General features: G+C 35.4%; 1 long non-coding RNA gene and 1 other non-coding gene across 2 annotated transcripts; both read left to right on the top strand.

Moving 5' to 3' along the window:
* Positions 1 to 14,314: 14,314 nt before the first annotated feature.
* Positions 14,315 to 17,253, top strand: LOC120142753. Its single transcript, XR_005517883.1, has 3 exons — positions 14,315 to 14,365; positions 16,264 to 16,274; positions 17,138 to 17,253. It is a non-coding gene; the product is annotated as an uncharacterized LOC120142753 (long non-coding RNA).
* Positions 14,781 to 14,852, top strand: TRNAP-UGG. Its single transcript has one exon. It is a non-coding gene; the product is annotated as a tRNA-Pro (tRNA).
* Positions 17,254 to 17,637: the final 384 nt, after the last annotated feature.

The following is a 17,637-nucleotide window of genomic DNA, read 5'->3' as shown; positions in this document are numbered from 1 at the left end:
GAAAAATTTTGAATTTCTTTTACGATCGAAAAATACGATTCAAAGAGTCGCCACCAATCTTTGATTAGGGTGTGATTGGGCACCCAAAAATGCTTTGTCATTTTAAATAAAAATTAATTTTAATTAAAACAACAAATTGAGGTCTGCGTTACCAAAAATGAGTTCGGGAATCGGTTACGTGTGGGGAAGGATTAGCACCCCCACAACGCCCTAAATCGGTACCTAGTCGATTAATTAACGTCTTTGCAATGAATTTTACAAATTCAAATTTATTTTGATTTTTGATCCTATAAAATAAAAATGTAAATTTGAAACATTCAAAAGCACTCAAATGAATTAAATTAAAATTACCAAGTCGTTTTAGAAAGATAAAGAATGTTCGATTATTTACAAATATCGAGACCAGATCTTAAAAGCTATAACAACCTTTTCTCGATAAATTTAAATAACCGAACATTTCCTTTTCTTTCGTTCCTAAATTTTAAAGTGATAAATAAATTTCTTTGGTGTCACTGATGTGATACACTTTTAATTTAAAATTGTTAGAAACGGACCTCTAATCAGTTAAGACAGCCCGCTAAAAACGATTTAAATTAAAAGTGTATTACCCTTAAGCCAATTATGTCGTATGGTCGAGTTATGCCCATGAGGTTATCATGCAAATCATGTGAAATGATGTATTTACAGATAATTACAAATGGCTATATACAAGCAAGTCCATGGCATACTGACAACATTAGAATGTAATCTAGAAAGATGAACACACTAATAATTTTAAAAACAATAAGAATTAACCATCATCAATACTAAATTCTAAAATAATTGAAGAACAACAGTTTAAATCATCATTGAAGCACGTGCATATGTGTATTATAGCATTAAATGACTACATTCAAAGCACATGCGCTCACGATTTTTATAACAAGATAGTTTTCTATATTAAATAATATGCATAAGTTATCAAAAATGTATACATAATATATAATATAAAGTGACACGTGCAATAAACACATGCATTGTGACATGTAAATAATGCTCTGTTGCTGTATGTACAATATAATAAAATGATTTTTAAAGTTTGGCTAAATAGATCTAAAAAGGAAACTAAATTAGAATAACAAAATAATCAGGGGTTAGATTCAAATTATTCACAAATTTAACTAAGGACTAAATTAAATAAAATGAAAATTAGACATATAATTCGAATTATAACAAGGATTAAAAAATAACTATGAAGGAGCTAAACCTAAATAACCCGAAAATTATAACTACAATCAAAATTTAGGAAAACGTCAAAATCAGGACAAACAACAAAAAGATAAAAATTCTAAAATAGTCCAAAGGTGACTAAAGTGTAGATATACAACTACAGTACAAGGGCACAAGAGAAAATTATCATAAAAATTCGATGGCTAAATATTAATTTACCCAAAAGCTATGATATAAAACCTATTTTACACTAAACCTAGACTAAACCCAATTCACGTGTACACCTTGCCTCACTATTCACTCTTCTTCTTCAACTCTTCCCCCTCTCATTATCACGCAAGCTACAGACCAGAAAAGGAGACCGATTGCCATTCCTCTTCCCTCTTTACTAACCCTTACCCACGTTTGATCAAAATCTCAGCCACCATATTCACGGCCACTCGTACCCAAACCACCACGAAAGAATCCTTAATCTAAAGAACACAACACTTATGTTCTATGACAGCCCGAACGAGACCCCAACCGAAGCAAAACGGCCACCACGACCCTCTATCGCTCAAAAGCCCCAACAATGGAAGTAAATCTATCGACGAAGAAGGTAAACAATTTCATCATAGCTTTCATTTCAATGGACAAGTTTCGTTTCTAACATTTTCAAAATATACATTTTTTAGATTACTCTTTCTAACAAAATTTCCTAAATCACCCAAAGATACTAAGTTAACAATCTTCTACCTAATGATGTAACCATGGCCCTGGAAATGGCCCCAATTCCTAAGGTAAACATACTACTATTCCTTTACGCTTTTGACTTGGTTTCAATTCAAAACATAGGCACACACAATAACATTATAAAAGCGATAGAGAATGGAAACTAAAAATAAATACCTTTTTAATTCTATGTTACTTTGGTTCGCTAAAATAGGGAACTCCTATGTTTCCTTTGATGAAAATATAGTACAATGTTCTTTCCTTTCGCTCTTCACTGCAAAAATCAATAATGGAGGATTTGATTGTTCGTTCCTCCGTTCAATCTTCTCCTCTTTTCTCCCTTTTTTTCTGTGTAATCTCCCCCCTTTCTTTTTTTGTGTCTATAATCTTCTTGCTCGTTTCTTTCTTGTTTTTTTTTTGCTGTGTCCTTTTTCTCTTTCTCCCCCCTTTTCTGTTCTGTTCTTAATCAATAAAAACTGCCCCTCACTCCATTTACAGTTTTTTTTAACTCCTGATAACCATTTTTCAGTTTTCCAAGACTTCACGGACTGGAAGCTTGGATGATAACAATGCTGGGTCATTAGGCTTGAACTGGGCCTTCAACGAATTGGGTTCTTTAGGCCTGTCATTGCTCGGATCTACTCCGACTTAACCCCGGACAAAAACGAGCATCTACAGCTGCCCCTCTTTGCTCATTGTCGTGTAACGAGAATAGAGCAAAGATCAAAAGATGATCGAGTTTGTCCAGTCTTGAGAACTTCAAAAGATTAAAGCACTCCACTGTTACTTCAGGATAAATGAAACTTGAAAAATCTTCAAATGACGGGTCCGCTCCCTCTTGTTCCGGGATTAAGGAACTCGAACAATCTTCTAAAAATGGGTTTGCTCCCTATTGCTTCAGGGAGTAGAACTCGAATAATCTTCTGCTTACGGGTTCGCTCCCTCTTGCTTCAGGGGGTAGAACTCGAATAATCTTCTACCAGCGGGTTCGCTCCCTCTTGCTTCAAGGAGTAGAACTCAAACAATCTTCTGTCTACGGGTTTGCTCCCTCTTGCTTCAGGGAGTAAAACTCGAACAATCTTCTGCCTACGGGTTCGCTCCCTCTTGCTTCAGGGAGTAGAACTCGAACAATCTTATGGTTTGATTATTCTTCACTATTCTTTCATGAAGGCTCAACTTCGAAGGTTAAACCTGAAAAACAAACGTTGCCACTCATTAATGTATGCTTACAAATTTGAAAAACATTATACTCGAAAAATTTAAAATTTAAGGGAATCTTTGAGAATTTATTTCTCTTGAGGGAGCTTGTCTCGCAACAACAAGATATGAGAATCTTCTTGGACTCGACTGCCATCTGAACCTCTCTCTTCCTAGGACCTTGAATTGATTAATGACTCTTCGTGCTCATTTCCTTTTAATCAATTGATTTGCGTCTTTATACTCGAGAACGTTCGATTTCCTCCCAGATCTGATGATTTGATGGCTTGCTCCAACACTATTCCGAGAAGGCTTAAAATGGCCCGAAGGACTTATCATCTTGGTGTGAAAATATCCTACCCGAAGGTCTTATGGATGACCCGAAGGATTTATCATCATGCTCGAAAGACTTACTGATTATAAAATTTTGAAAATCACATTCTTCGTTTTCAAAAATTTCATCTTCTTAAAACATAAGTTTCATTTTCAAATTCATGTAAAAACATCCTACCCGAAGGTTTTATGGATGGCCCGAAGGACTTATCATCTTGCTCTAAAGGCTTACAGATGACCTGAAGGATTTAAGCATCATGCTCGAAAGACTTATTGATGGCCCGAAGGACTTATAAATTGTGAAATTTTGAAAATCACATTCTTTGTTTTCAAAAATTTCATCTTCTCAAAACATCATTTTTTTCATTTTCAAATTCTTTTGAAAACATCTTACCCGAAGGTTTTACGGATGGCCCGAAGGACTTATCATCTTGCTCTAAAGGCTTACAGATGACCCGAAGGATTTAAGCATTATGCTCGAAAGACTTACTGATGGCCCGAAGGACTTATAAATTGTGAAATTTTGAAAATCGCATTCTTCGTTTTCAAAAATTCCATCTTCTTAAAACATCATTTTTTATTTTCAAATTCTTTTGAAAACATCTTACCCGAAGGTCTTATGGATGGTTTGCTTCACTGCTCTTCGGTGAAGGCTTAAGATTGACTTGCTCCAATCTCATGTGTGCAAGTCTTTCCAATCGATCGATTCACTTCTTTATACACAAAAATCTTTGTTTTTCTTCTATATCTGATGATCATCACTTCAGAGTAATGCTTCTTCTGTGGATTAGACCTCTCAATTCTTCAGGGTATGCCTCTCTAAATGTAACTCCTTGCGTTTGAGGTTGGAAATTTTCCCTTCAAACTTGTCGGGCTTTTGACATCATGAATCTTCTCTTTTCACGGGAAGATCTATCAAAATCATGTATTTATGCATGAAACACTAATGCAATTAAATGTATCAGTGTAATGCATTTTCTTTTATGCAAATGATGTTTTCATGAATGCATAAATGTTGAATCAATTTTCACTTGGCTCCAGAGTGGTGAGCTTGATCTTCTTCTATTTGATCATTCTTTCAAGGGTCTACTTCATATGCTCGTGTAGCAACTCACGGTTTCCAACTTGCATCTTTGACAAGCCCTCTGATCTTCTTCTTGTCGTCTTTGTTTTCTTTCTTTATTTCGGAGAAAGTGTTTTCTCTCTCAACATCTTGCTATAGTAAGAAATACGACTGTGTTGCCCCATTTCCGTCCTTGGCTCAATTATACTTTCAGAGTTGTTCTTCCAGGACTCTGCCATTGATCAATGCTCAGTTGATTTGCTTTACAAGGTAAGCTCTGCTCAAATTCACGGTCTGCCCCTAACACTTCAAGTTGTGAGGCTCATTCTCAATATCTTCTTGATCTGAATCTTGTCATCCCAACATGATATGGGTTTCTGGTTATGCCCCAAAGTGGGTACTCTTGGATCTCTTTGTTCCCAACATATCATAACTTGAATGTTCTCATTCTCGTGTCACTACATAGTAGTGTTGTCAAGTAGTTTGAAGGCGTCTCTTCACATTGTCATAAACACTTAAGTGCCTAATTTTTCTAACAAAATGTCTTGCATTTTATACAAGTTGTAATATGTCCCCCTTCTGAATAATGAGATCATCTTCTTCTTGATGGGTAATTGACAACGTCACAAGGAAATTTTATAAGTTTCATTCTTCATTCATTCTGTTCTCTTGGACCATCTACTTCAAGATCGTGGAATACTTCATGTTCTGGCATTGCTTATTCCTTTTCTCCAATAGAGCATAATGAGTCTCACAAGCTTCAAGGACCTTTCACACTTGAAACTGTCCTGTTTGAAAATGTTTTTCCCTTTTCTCTTATTATAGGGATCAAAGAATGAAAGAATTTTATAAAATATTGCCACTTAATTCAGACTCACAATCAAATCAAATCATAAACATGAGTTCAAAAAATATCAAAAGAATCAATAACTATTTAATTTTTCAGAGTTATAACTCTTTGACAAGTGTCAAAATTGATGGGTTGGCTTCAGTTGGCTTCCTATTTTTTAAGGTTTCAGCCAACAAACTTATATTTCTTTCTCGGTCTTCATGAACATCACAACATGCCCCTTCTTCTGGCTTGGTATTTTAATCGGATACGGACAAAATGACGCAACTTGCATAATCAATTACTAGACTTTATAGAACACTTCTATTTCAATTCTCTGAAATCTTCCATTTGTTCAAGCCTCGTAGACTCCTCTAACAAAGGCATTGCAGAAATATCGATCTAAAAATGAAATTCCTGAGTGCTCGTGTGAAGTTGACTATAACAGGTTTTCCTTAACTCCCTTAGTCAATCTTTACCGAAACTCCTTATTTAGAAAAACTTGATTTAATTTGCCATTGCCTGGCTAGCTGAAATCAGCTTTATTGTAATTTGCCTCTATCGGGCTAGCTGAAGGGTTCGTCTCATCACAAAGTCTTTGACTTGACAATCACAGTGGAGCATACACCAAATTGCCAGGTACCCGATCAAGGTCATGGTTTGAATATAATCTATTCATAAAGCCAGGGCTTTCGAGTTTCCTCTATAACCAATTGCTTTAGCGGAATAACTCAGCTTTATTGTATACATATAATATTATAATTTGGGTATACGGGTCCAATTTCTTAAGCTTGTCAAGAAGAACCTGTCATAGTCTAGGTGTTGTTGAAAGTCAGAAAATCTCATCGTTAGAGTTCAATTTCCAAGTAACTGACCTAAACTAGATTCACCTACTCGACTATTCCATCTATAAAGATCATAATCATCATTGAACGTCATCAACAAAAGTGTGGTCTATTTAGTTTCGTGACATCATACACAAAAGATGCCCCACGTTGTCCGCTCCTATACATACCTGAATACCAAGCCTATGGCTCATTCCATTATGATAGAAGAATGCTATATCGGTCCCTGCAATAAAAAGGTATGGTGTTCGATTGTATCTTCTGGGGATAAGGTCAAGGTCCTTGTTTTATCAGGTTTCAACCTTGTCATCTTGTCAAAGATTTATAACTCTAATCATTTAAAGAGTTTTTAATTCAGTTGATATTCAAAGAATTTCAAGTTGCAAATTCGATTTAATGCTTACCATCCTCAAAGTAACATGAATTTATTTAAACATCATTATAAAAAAAACTGAGAAAGGATGAAAAACAAGTTCAAACATGATGTTGCAAATGAAATAAAGCTCCATAATGAATGAAATGATCTCTTCCTAATTAGGATGCCCCATTACCCATCTAATGTCGTGGTACTTAACTCAAACGGATGTTACATATTGTTCTTTGATGCCCCACTCAAGCTCGTCATCCACTGTTCCACTAATTCCTCTGTTAACGTCCCATTTGCCACAAGCATCTCTATCTCTTTTAACAGCGGCCTACAGTTTCCCGTAGAATGTCCCAATTCCCCCAAGTGGAAATCACAGACACTATCTTGATCATAGCTATGAGCAGAAGGGTCTGGTTGCACTTTCACTGGCATCGGTGTGAGGTATTGACCTTCAATCAAATGGGGATACAGATCTGAGATAGGAGTTTGGAACACTTTCAAAGCATTTTTCGATCTTGGGACTTTCTTTGGAAGTCTCGAGTAACCCGCTACCCATTTTCTTTTACGGCTTTGAGAGCTCTTGATGTAACATTCATTCACCTCATCAGTTTGTTCCTTTTGATCGGTTGGGTTTTTAGAAGTTTCTTTCAAGTTTCCTTTGCTAATTGCATCCTCAATTAACTCTCCAGCTGTCATAAGATCCTTGAAGTTATTCGTCGACTTTCCCAACATTAACTTAAAGAAAGGAGCTAGAAGAGAATCGTGAAACATATATGATATTTCTTCTTCTAACAAAGGAGGTTGAACTTGTGCTGCCACTCCTCTCCATCTTAGGGCATATTCTTTAAAGCTCTCAGTAGCTTTCATTCTTATCCTTTGAAGGTCATGACGTTTTGGGGCTAAGTCTTTAACATATTGATATTGTCCCAGAAAAGCATCAGCTAGGTTGACCCATGTCTTGATCTGTTCTTTGTTCAAACGGTTATACCATACTATAGCTGGCCCAGCAAGACTATCATGGAAGTAATGAATCAACATGTTGTCATTATTTAGGTACCCTTCCATCTTTCTACAAAACATCTTCAGATGAATTATGGGACAACTAGTGCCATCATATTTCTCAAAATTAGGCACCCTAAATTCATGTGGGATGACCAAATCAGGGACCAAACTAAGTTCTCTAGCTTCTAACTCCTTGTGAGGGGCATTAACAATCTTTATATCTTCAATGGCTTCATTCAACCACCTGAATTTGTCTTCAAATTGTTCAAAATTGATGAGGCTCGTCCCTAGGTCTGAGTTAGACGCTCCAGGGCAAATTATCACTCTTGATGTACCAGTCTGATGAGATTGATTTCCTTTATCCTCTATTTTCTCTTTACTAGCAGCCTGTGGTACCAGTACCTGGATCATTTGATTCGATACGCCTTGCAAAGAACCCGATGCTTGATTCCCCGTATCTTGTTGTGACCCGACTAACTGCTCTTGCAACTGATCTTGTGATCCCTTATGAGATTGCTCCATTATTTCCATTTGCTTATTCATGACGATGAGGAAGTAGTATGAATGGATGATATTGTTATTACTGTAACATAACCTTCCATAAATTATTTTTGTGTTTTTATAATTAATGCATGTAAAATGCTTAAATAAATACATGTAATGCAAATGCCAGATGCAAATACAAAAGGTGTCATTCCAGAGTGACCATCTTAAAACAACTTTCATTGAACACAAAGGTTTCGGTTCATCAAACAAACTTTACATATAACAGACAACTTTCACTCCGAACTTTTCTATCTCCTTCAAAAGCCAATTTAATTTCCACTCATGCTCGGGGGTTGAGTTGTCAATCTGCTTTAATTCTCTTGCAAAGCCAGCTAAATCAACCCATTTCTGAGCCACATTGCTTGCTTGGGTCATAACTTCTTTCATGACTTTGTCCCTTTTCTCTATCTTGAGTGCTGATTCTCGGAGCTGTAGACACTGCTGTTGAATCTTCCTTGTAAGAAAGTCATTGTGGTTATGAAGCTCTTGCATAAGATCACTATAATCATCCACAATCTTCATCAACTTCTTGTTCTTGGCTCTAACGGCTTCTAGCTCAGCGTCATTCTCCCTCTTATGGCGCTGATATGAGATTTCCATATTAGCAATGGATCTGTTCAACGTCTGAATTTCGGCTTGATATTTTCCCAAATTATTACCAACTATATTGCGTCTTATTTCTGCAATATGTAAATCATGAGAAAACTTCTCGGCTCGACCCTCGTGTACCTTACAATTCCTTCTCCACTGTTCAGCGTCATTCCTCAGTTTAGCGACTCCTGTTATCCACTCATCTAGTACATTTCCCATACCAGCAAATTTAAAAGCCTGATTGATCCTTTGAAAATCATCTCGCATGGCTTCCATCTCTCTGCTCAATATATCATTTTCACTTCTTAAATGACGAATCAGAGCTTCATATTTTGGCAAACAATTTCCTTCCTGGATTTCCTTACTGATACCCTTACCTTTGGTCACTATTGGTTCAAACTCAACAGGATAATTTGTTTTCAAACTGGGTTGTCCTTTCAATTCAAACTCCAATACTCCATGATCTAGAAGAAGTTGGACTCGACGTTTGAAGGTAGAACAATTCTCAATAGAATGTCCTTGAACTCCAGCATGATATTCACAACGAACGTTGACGTCATACCAACTTGGATATGGAGGTTGCAAAGGTTTTACATAATGCGGTGCCACTTCTCGGGCTTCTAACAGTTCATCATACAATTCCTTATATAATATTGGGATGGAATCACAATGAGAGCCACCTCTCAACTTGGGTTGAATTGGAGTTTCCATTTTTATTTCCCTTGATGTTGGAAGTAAACTATCAAACACCAACGAGTTCTGACTGCATGGCTTCTTTTCATCCTTCTGAACTTCTATAGTTGCCACTATTTCCTTGGCATTTCCAAACAACTTGTTGATACGAACAATGATTGTGCGTGATTTCTGATACTGACTAGAATCAACAGGTTCTAAAGTAGTCCATTGCGTATCTGACACCTCGAGATTGTTTTCATTGAGTTCTTTCTTTTCTTTTGTAGAAGTCTCTATTCCTTTGGACAAAACATCTATTCTATCCATCATCTTAGACATTTGCTCTTTTATCTCTCTTATCTCATTGTGCTCTTTGTGCGCCATATGATCTTTATGCACACAACCCTCCACTATTCTCGAAGCTTTCATAGGATGCCACTTCTTGACTATGTTATAGCCTGCTTGATCACGAAACACTTTATCCGTCATGAAAACCTTTTACTATGATGACCACTCACAAATCAACACCTTTTGAATATGTCATGATCATGCAATGCGAACAAAGAGAAAAAAAAAACAATATAGAAACAAGTTAGTACAAATGAGATAACAAAATGACAAAAAGCAACAATAACAAAATAAATAAATTAATGCTAATAAGAATGCAAATGCAAATGCACATGCACAAGGTGTTAATCCTAAAAGTGACCACTATAGAATAACCTTCATTTAGACAACAAGAATTCAGTACACCATGTAGTCAGAATATAAATGTGATTCTTCATTTCTTCATTTCCTTGAGCCGTACTCTTCATGGAATCTAATATTGCACCCAAAGTTATCGGCGTACTTTATCACCTTTGATGACATCAGATGTCTTTAAATTGAATCTTGAGGTCTCCATTTTTACTTTCAATACGAAGTGATCTTCATGTCTTTGTGAAGGGTATTCTCGTCCTTGCTATAATTGTATCTATCTCTTGAATCAACATCTTGGCCTTTGCCCCATTAAAGGAAGTCTTCAATCAGTTTGATTTCTTCATTCAGCAGATATCATTCTTCATGATCAGTCGAACATCTTTGTATCTCCCGGTTTTGACTACATGGTTGAGAATTTTTTGTCTCAATATGTCTAGCCTTCTCATTAGTCAATCACTTGCAAATTAACACCTTGTGATGACATGAAGATGTAAATGCAATAAAATCAAAATAAAATAGACATATAACAAAAAATGGGTTAGTGCACATAATATAAACAACAAATAATAAGTACTATAAATATCAAATAAAACCTACCCTCATATATTGGCTACCCAATCATACTTTAGTTGATCCTACCCAACATGATATCTACCCCATACTTTGTCATTCACAAAAAATCCTAACCGCATGATATCTAATTCACATGTTTGTTCGAGAAAAATAAACCTAACCGCATGATTTCTAGTTCATATACATTTATTCAAAAAGCAAAATTAAATGACTCAAAAAGCTTTTCCTTGTGTACCCTCCTCACGGGACTCTTAAGGTTCGGGTTAGGCTCGACCTAAATTCGGGCTCTATGTTCACTATATGCTGGGTTCGGTTCTAAAGTAATAGGTTCTCGAATTGTCCTTGTCGGTGCCCCCTTGGGCTGCCGAACCCTCAATCCTGGCCCATCACAGGCTTTAGGGGATCGAGTTCAATTTCGAGGGAACACACCTCCTTATGTCCATGCGGAGGTGATTACCATCACGAGGACCATAAGGCGTGAGCTCCAGAAGCGATCCACTATCCCATGTGGAGGTGAAAACCACACGAGGGCATAGTCTCTCACTCCTACTTAAACAGGACGGAGCGGGGTTTTAGCTCATGTTATGATAATGCAACTGTGCAGTGTGTGAGGAAAAGCGAAAAAACAAACAATAAAAACACTCAAAATCAATTCCCAAAATACACAATTAATCTGAAACCATTAACAAACAGATCAGTACAACTATTTATTGGTTAATCATATTATAAACAAAAAAATATTAAAACCAAATAAGGGATCAAAAACCAAATTAAAACAAATTTATAACTTTCAATTGTAAAGACAGATAATTAATCGACTATTGGCCTGACTCTCTAAAAAAATGTCCCCAGCAGAGTCGCCAAGCTGTCGAAACGATTTTTTCTTGAAAGGTGAAAAGGTGAGATTTATAAAACTACATCAATTTTTAACTTATATATTTCAATTGATTTTTAATTTAAAAACAAATGCGATTTAAAAAACCTCTTGTTTCGAAAAATTTTGAATTTCTTTTACGATCGAAAAATACGATTCAAAGAGTCGCCACCAATCTTTGATTAGGGTGTGATTGGGCACCCAAAAATGCTTTGTCATTTTAAATAAAAATTAATTTTAATTAAAACAACAAATTGAGGTCTGCGTTACCAAAAATGAGTTCGGGAATCGGTTACGTGTGGGGAAGGATTAGCACCCCCACAACGCCCTAAATCGGTACCTAGTCGATTAATTAACGTCTTTGCAATGAATTTTACAAATTCAAATTTATTTTGATTTTTGATCCTATAAAATAAAAATGTAAATTTGAAACATTCAAAAGCACTCAAATGAATTAAATTAAAATTACCAAGTCGTTTTAAAAAGATAAAGAATGTTCGATTATTTACAAATATCGAGACCAGATCTTAAAAGCTATAACAACCTTTTCTCGATAAATTTAAATAACCGAACATTTCCTTTTCTTTCGTTCCTAAATTTTAAAGTGATAAATAAATTTCTTTGGTGTCACTGATGTGATACACTTTTAATTTAAAATTGTTAGAAACGGACCTCTAATCAGTCAAGACAGCCCGCTAAAAACGATTTAAATTAAAAGTGTATTACCCTTAAGCCAATTATGTCGTATGGTCGAGTTATGCCCATGAGGTTATCATGCAAATCATATGAAATGATGTATTTACAGATAATTACAAATGGCTATATACAAGCAAGTCCATGGCATACTGACAACATTAGAATGTAATCTAGAAAGATGAACACACTAATAATTTTAAAAACAATAAGAATTAACCATCATCAATACTAAATTCTAAAATAATTGAAGAACAACAATTTAAATCATCATTGAAGCACGTGCATATGTGTATTATAGCATTAAATGACTACATTCAAAGCACATGCGCTCACGATTTTTATAACAAGATAGTTTTCTATATTAAATAATATGCATAAGTTATCAAAAATGTATACATAATATAATATAAAGTGACACGTGCAATAAACACATGCATTGTGACATGTAAATAATGCTCTGTTGATGTATGTACAATATAATAAAATGATTTTTAAAGTTTGGCTAAATAGATCTAAAAAGGAAACTAAATCAGAATAACAAAATAATCAGGGGTTAGATTCAAATTATTCACAAATTTAACTAAGGACTAAATTAAATAAAATGAAAATTAGACATATAATTCGAATTATAAAAAGGATTAAAAAATAACTATGAAGGAGCTAAACCTAAATAACCCGAAAATTATAACTACAATCTAAATTTAGGAAAACGTCAAAATCAGGACAAACAACAAAAAGATAAAAATTCTAAAATAGTCCAAAGGTGACTAAAGTGTAGATATACAGCTACAGTACAAGGGCACAAGAGAAAATTATCATAAAAATTCGATGGCTAAATATTAATTTACCCAAAAGCTATGATATAAAACCTATTTTACACTAAACCTAGACTAAACCCAATTCACGTGTACACCTTGCCTCACTCTCCACTCTTCTTCTTCAACTCTTCCCCCTCTCATTATCACGCAAGCTACAGACCAGAAAAGGAGACCGATTGCCATTCCTCTTCCCTCTTTACTAACCCTTACCCACGTTTGATCAAAATCTCAGCCACCATATTCACGGCCACTCGTACCCAAACCACCACGAAAGAATCCTTAATCTAAAGAACACAACACTTATGTTCTATGACAGCCCGAACGAGACCCCAACCGAAGCAAAACGGTCACCACGACCCTCTATCGCTCAAAAGCCCCAACAATGGAAGTAAATCTATCGACGAAGAAGGTAAAAAATTTCATCATAGCTTTCATTTCAATGGACAAGTTTCGTTTCTAACATTTTCAAAATATACATTTTTAGATTACTCTTTCTAACAAAATTTCCTAAATCACCCAAAGATACTAAGTTAACAATCTTCTACCTAATGATGTAACCATGGCCCTGGAAATGGCCCCAATTCCTAAGGTAAACATACTACTATTCCTTTACGCTTTTGACTTGGTTTCAATTCAAAACATAGGCACACACAATAACATTATAAAAGCGATAGAGAATGGAAACTAAAAATAAATACCTTTTTAATTCTATGTTACTTTGGTTCGCTAAAATAGGGAACTCCTATGTTTCCTTTGATGAAAATATAGTACAATGTTCTTTCCTTTCGCTCTTCACTGCAAAAATCAATAATGGAGGATTTGATTGTTCGTTCCTCCGTTCAATCTTCTCCTCTTTTCTCCCTTTTTTTTCTGTGTAATCTCCCCCCTTTCTTTTTCTGTGTCTATAATCTTCTTGCTCGTTTCTTTCTTGTTTTTTTTTTGCTGTGTCTTTTTTCTCTTTCTCCCCCCTTTTCTGTTCTGTTCTTAATCAATAAAAACTGCCCCTCACTCCATTTACAGTTTTTTTTTAACTCCTGATAACCATTTTTCAGTTTTCCAAGACTTCACGAACTGGAAGCTTGGATGATAACAATGCTGGGTCATTAGGCTTGAACTGGGCCTTCAACGAATTGGGTTCTTTAGGCCTGTCATTGCTCGGATCTACTCCGACTTAACCCCGGACAAAAACGAGCATCTACAAAAGGACCTGAGTTTGATTCTTGGAATACCTCAATGCCTTCAGCTGAAGTTAAAAACAGATTCAATCAATGCCATTTCAATGAACAAAAATAGCTCATAGACAATTTAGTTGGTAAGAGATTCATCAATAAACAAAGAAAGTACACACTATTCTTGAAAAGTACACCACTAATGCCACTCTTTTGCAATTCCATACACTGTACCATATGAAATGTAAGAGTGGCAAACTTTGGTCTCTAGTCAAAATTAACCGGAGTTCTAGGAGAAACGGATTGATAACTAAAAATCAGACATTATACATTTACAGAAATAGGGCATTTGGTCTAGTGGTTTGATTCTCTCTTCCGGAGCAAGAGGTCCTGAGTTTGATTCTCGGAATGCCTCAATGCCTTTAGCTGAAGGTCAAAACAGATTCAATCAATTCCATTTCAATGAACAAAAATAGCTCACAAACAATTTAGTTGGTAAGAGATTCATCAATAAACAAAGAAAGTACACACTATTCTTGAAAATTAGCCCCCTATATAAGTTCACCAACATTACAGTCAACAAATTGGGCATTTGGTCTAGTGGTATGATTCTCGCTTTGGGTGCGAGAGGTCCCGAGATCGATTCTCGGAATGCCCCCTTGTTTTATAATTTCTCCTTTTTTATTAGGCAAGAAGAAACTGGACCAAGTCAATTTTCAAAGTACTAATTGTTTTCTGACAAGACTATCAACAAGGACTTGCAGAAGTTAATTAAATAAGTAATAACCTATGTTGGGCAGCTATTATTCCTACTTTTGATCAGTTTTCAGATAAAAGAAAAGGCATCACATAAACGTGTATGAAACCGACATTCGAGGAGAAGGCCTAAATAAATGATTACGGAAAGAAACACTAGTTAATGGGAAAGCTAAAGATCCGGTTTTCGATCGACAAAAAAAATCTAATTTTTTTCTCTTTTTTGCAGTGGTGAACATCGGCACAAAGCTTGGTCAATGTCGGATTAGTTTGGATCCTTAGTAGAAAAACCAAATGGCATTAGCAGCTAAAGACTAAAGTAAAAATACCACCTACACTGCCTTTAGCAAAATAATATCAAGCATTCAGTATGCAGAGTCCCAGAAATAAAAGGTTATCAGCACAAGACGCTAACCGATAATGCAATAACTTCCTAATCATCCAAAATGCACACCTTTAACCATTGGCTTAAGCACCAAGTTAAGATTCAAACATTAGAATATACTGATTCTCGCTTCAGGTGAGAGGTCCCGAGTTCAATTCTAGCAATGCCCCCCATATTCCCTTTCTTTTTATCCCTTTTCTAAATTTTTATAATTGATCAGATTCCAATCACAAGTCAACTTCTATACTAATATAGAACTTAATAATGGATTTTTTTCTGTCTTCTGACAAGATTCCTCACAAAAAAGTACCAAAACATAAATAAATAATAAAATTAAGTTCAATGTCTGCACAAATGGGGATTTTAACGTAATCTCACTAGGGTTAATCCTTACAATACGCTCAAACAGGGTCATTAAAAGAACAGAAAAATGCTTCAGTCACACACTTATTTGGTTAAAAGAAATTATAAAAATTTAGGAAATCCATAAACAATAGATATTTTGCCTTCTAGTGTATTCATATTTTAATTAACAAGTATCAAATGGAATCAAGATATTGAAAAAAAGCCACAACCTGGAGTTAATCACAAGACAGATTCCAACTTAGTGCAATGCACATTTTTAAACAAACAAGATAGCTCACAAATAGATTGAATTGATCATAGGTTCATCAATAAACAAAGAAAGTATGAACTATTCTTGAAAATTAGCCACCTATACAGGCTATCAACATTGATGGCAACAAATGGGCATTTGGTCTAGCGGTATGATTCTCGCTTTGGGTGCGAGAGGTCCCGAATTGATTCTCAGAATGCCCCTCTATTTTTCATTTTATCTTGCATACCCATTTGAAAGCATTAGGCACGAGGAATCTGGACCAAAGTAATTTTTCAAAGTATTAAATGTTTTCTGACAAGACTATACAAGGAGTTGCAAAAGTTAGTTAAATAAGCAATTACCTATGTTGAGCAGCTATTATGCTTACCTGTGATCTCAAAATTTTCAGATAAACGAAAACGCATCACATAAACGTGTATGAAACCAACATTTGAGGAGCAGCCTAAAAAAAATGATTACGGAAAGAAAAATTAGTTAATTAGAAAGCCAAATGGTCTGTTTTCGATCAACACAAAATCTAATTTTCTTCTATTTTGTGCAGTAGTGAACAAAGGTACAAAGCTTGGTCAATGTCGGATTCATTTCGGATGCTTAGCAGAATAGCCAAATGGATTTAGTAGCTAAAGTACGTATCATCTACACTGCTTGCATCAAAATAATATTCAAGCATTCAGTATGAAAACTCCCGGAAATAGAAGTTTATTAGGACACAACACTTACTGATCATTCAATAATCCTCCCTAATCATCCAATAAGCTCATCTTTAACCATTAGCTTAAGCACCAAATTAGTATTCAAACATCAAAACAACATGCTGACAAGACTAGCATCCAATTTCAGCTAGGCAACAATACCCTCGGCCATGTAAAATGTAAGAGTGGCCAACATTGGTCTCTATTGAAAATTAACAGGAGTTTCAGGAGAAAAGGATTGAAAACTAGAAACCAGACATTGTACATTTCAGAAATAGGGCATTTGCTCTAGTGGTATGATTCTTGATTCGGGTGCAAGAGGTCCTGAATTCAATTCTTGGAATGCCCCAAAGCCTTTAACCAAAGGTTAAAACAGATTCATACCTAGTCCAATGCACTTTTTTAAATAAACAAAATAGCTCACAAACAATTGAGTTGATCAGAGATTCAACATGCAAAGAAAGTATGCACTATTATTGAAAATTTGTCAGTCAACTATAGATGTTATCAACATTATTGGCAACAAATAGGGCATTTGGTCTAGTGGCATGATTCTCGCTTTGGGTGCAAGAGGTCCCAAGTTTGATTCTCGGAATGCCCCTCTATCATTTTTCTGCTTTTTCAAACCCGTTAGGTTAGAGGAATATGAACCAAAGTCATTTTTTCAAAGTACTAACTGTTTTCTGACAAGACAATATACAACGAGTTGCAAAAGTTAATTAAATAAGCAATTACCTATATTAAGAAGCCATTCTTCCAGTTTGTTGAAATTTGAGGAGCTGGCTTAAATAAATGTTTACAGACGGTAGTTAACAAGAAAGCCAAATGTCCGGTTTTTGATAGACAAAAAACCCAATTTTCTTCTCTTTTGTGCAGTGACCACACTAAACAATGTGGTGAACAAAGGTACAAAGCTTGGTCAATGCCGAATTCATTTCGGATCCTTAGTAGAATAACCAAATGGCTTTAGCAGGTAAAGACTAAAGCAGAT

The sequence above is a fragment of the Hibiscus syriacus genome, unplaced genomic scaffold, assembly GCF_006381635.1.
Source record: "Hibiscus syriacus cultivar Baekdansim isolate YM2019G1 unplaced genomic scaffold, ASM638163v2 tig00110831_pilon, whole genome shotgun sequence".
Classification (NCBI taxonomy): Eukaryota; Viridiplantae; Streptophyta; class Magnoliopsida; order Malvales; family Malvaceae; genus Hibiscus; species Hibiscus syriacus.
The sequence above is the reverse complement of the archived record's forward strand: the minus strand, read 5'-3'. Positions and strand labels throughout refer to the sequence as shown.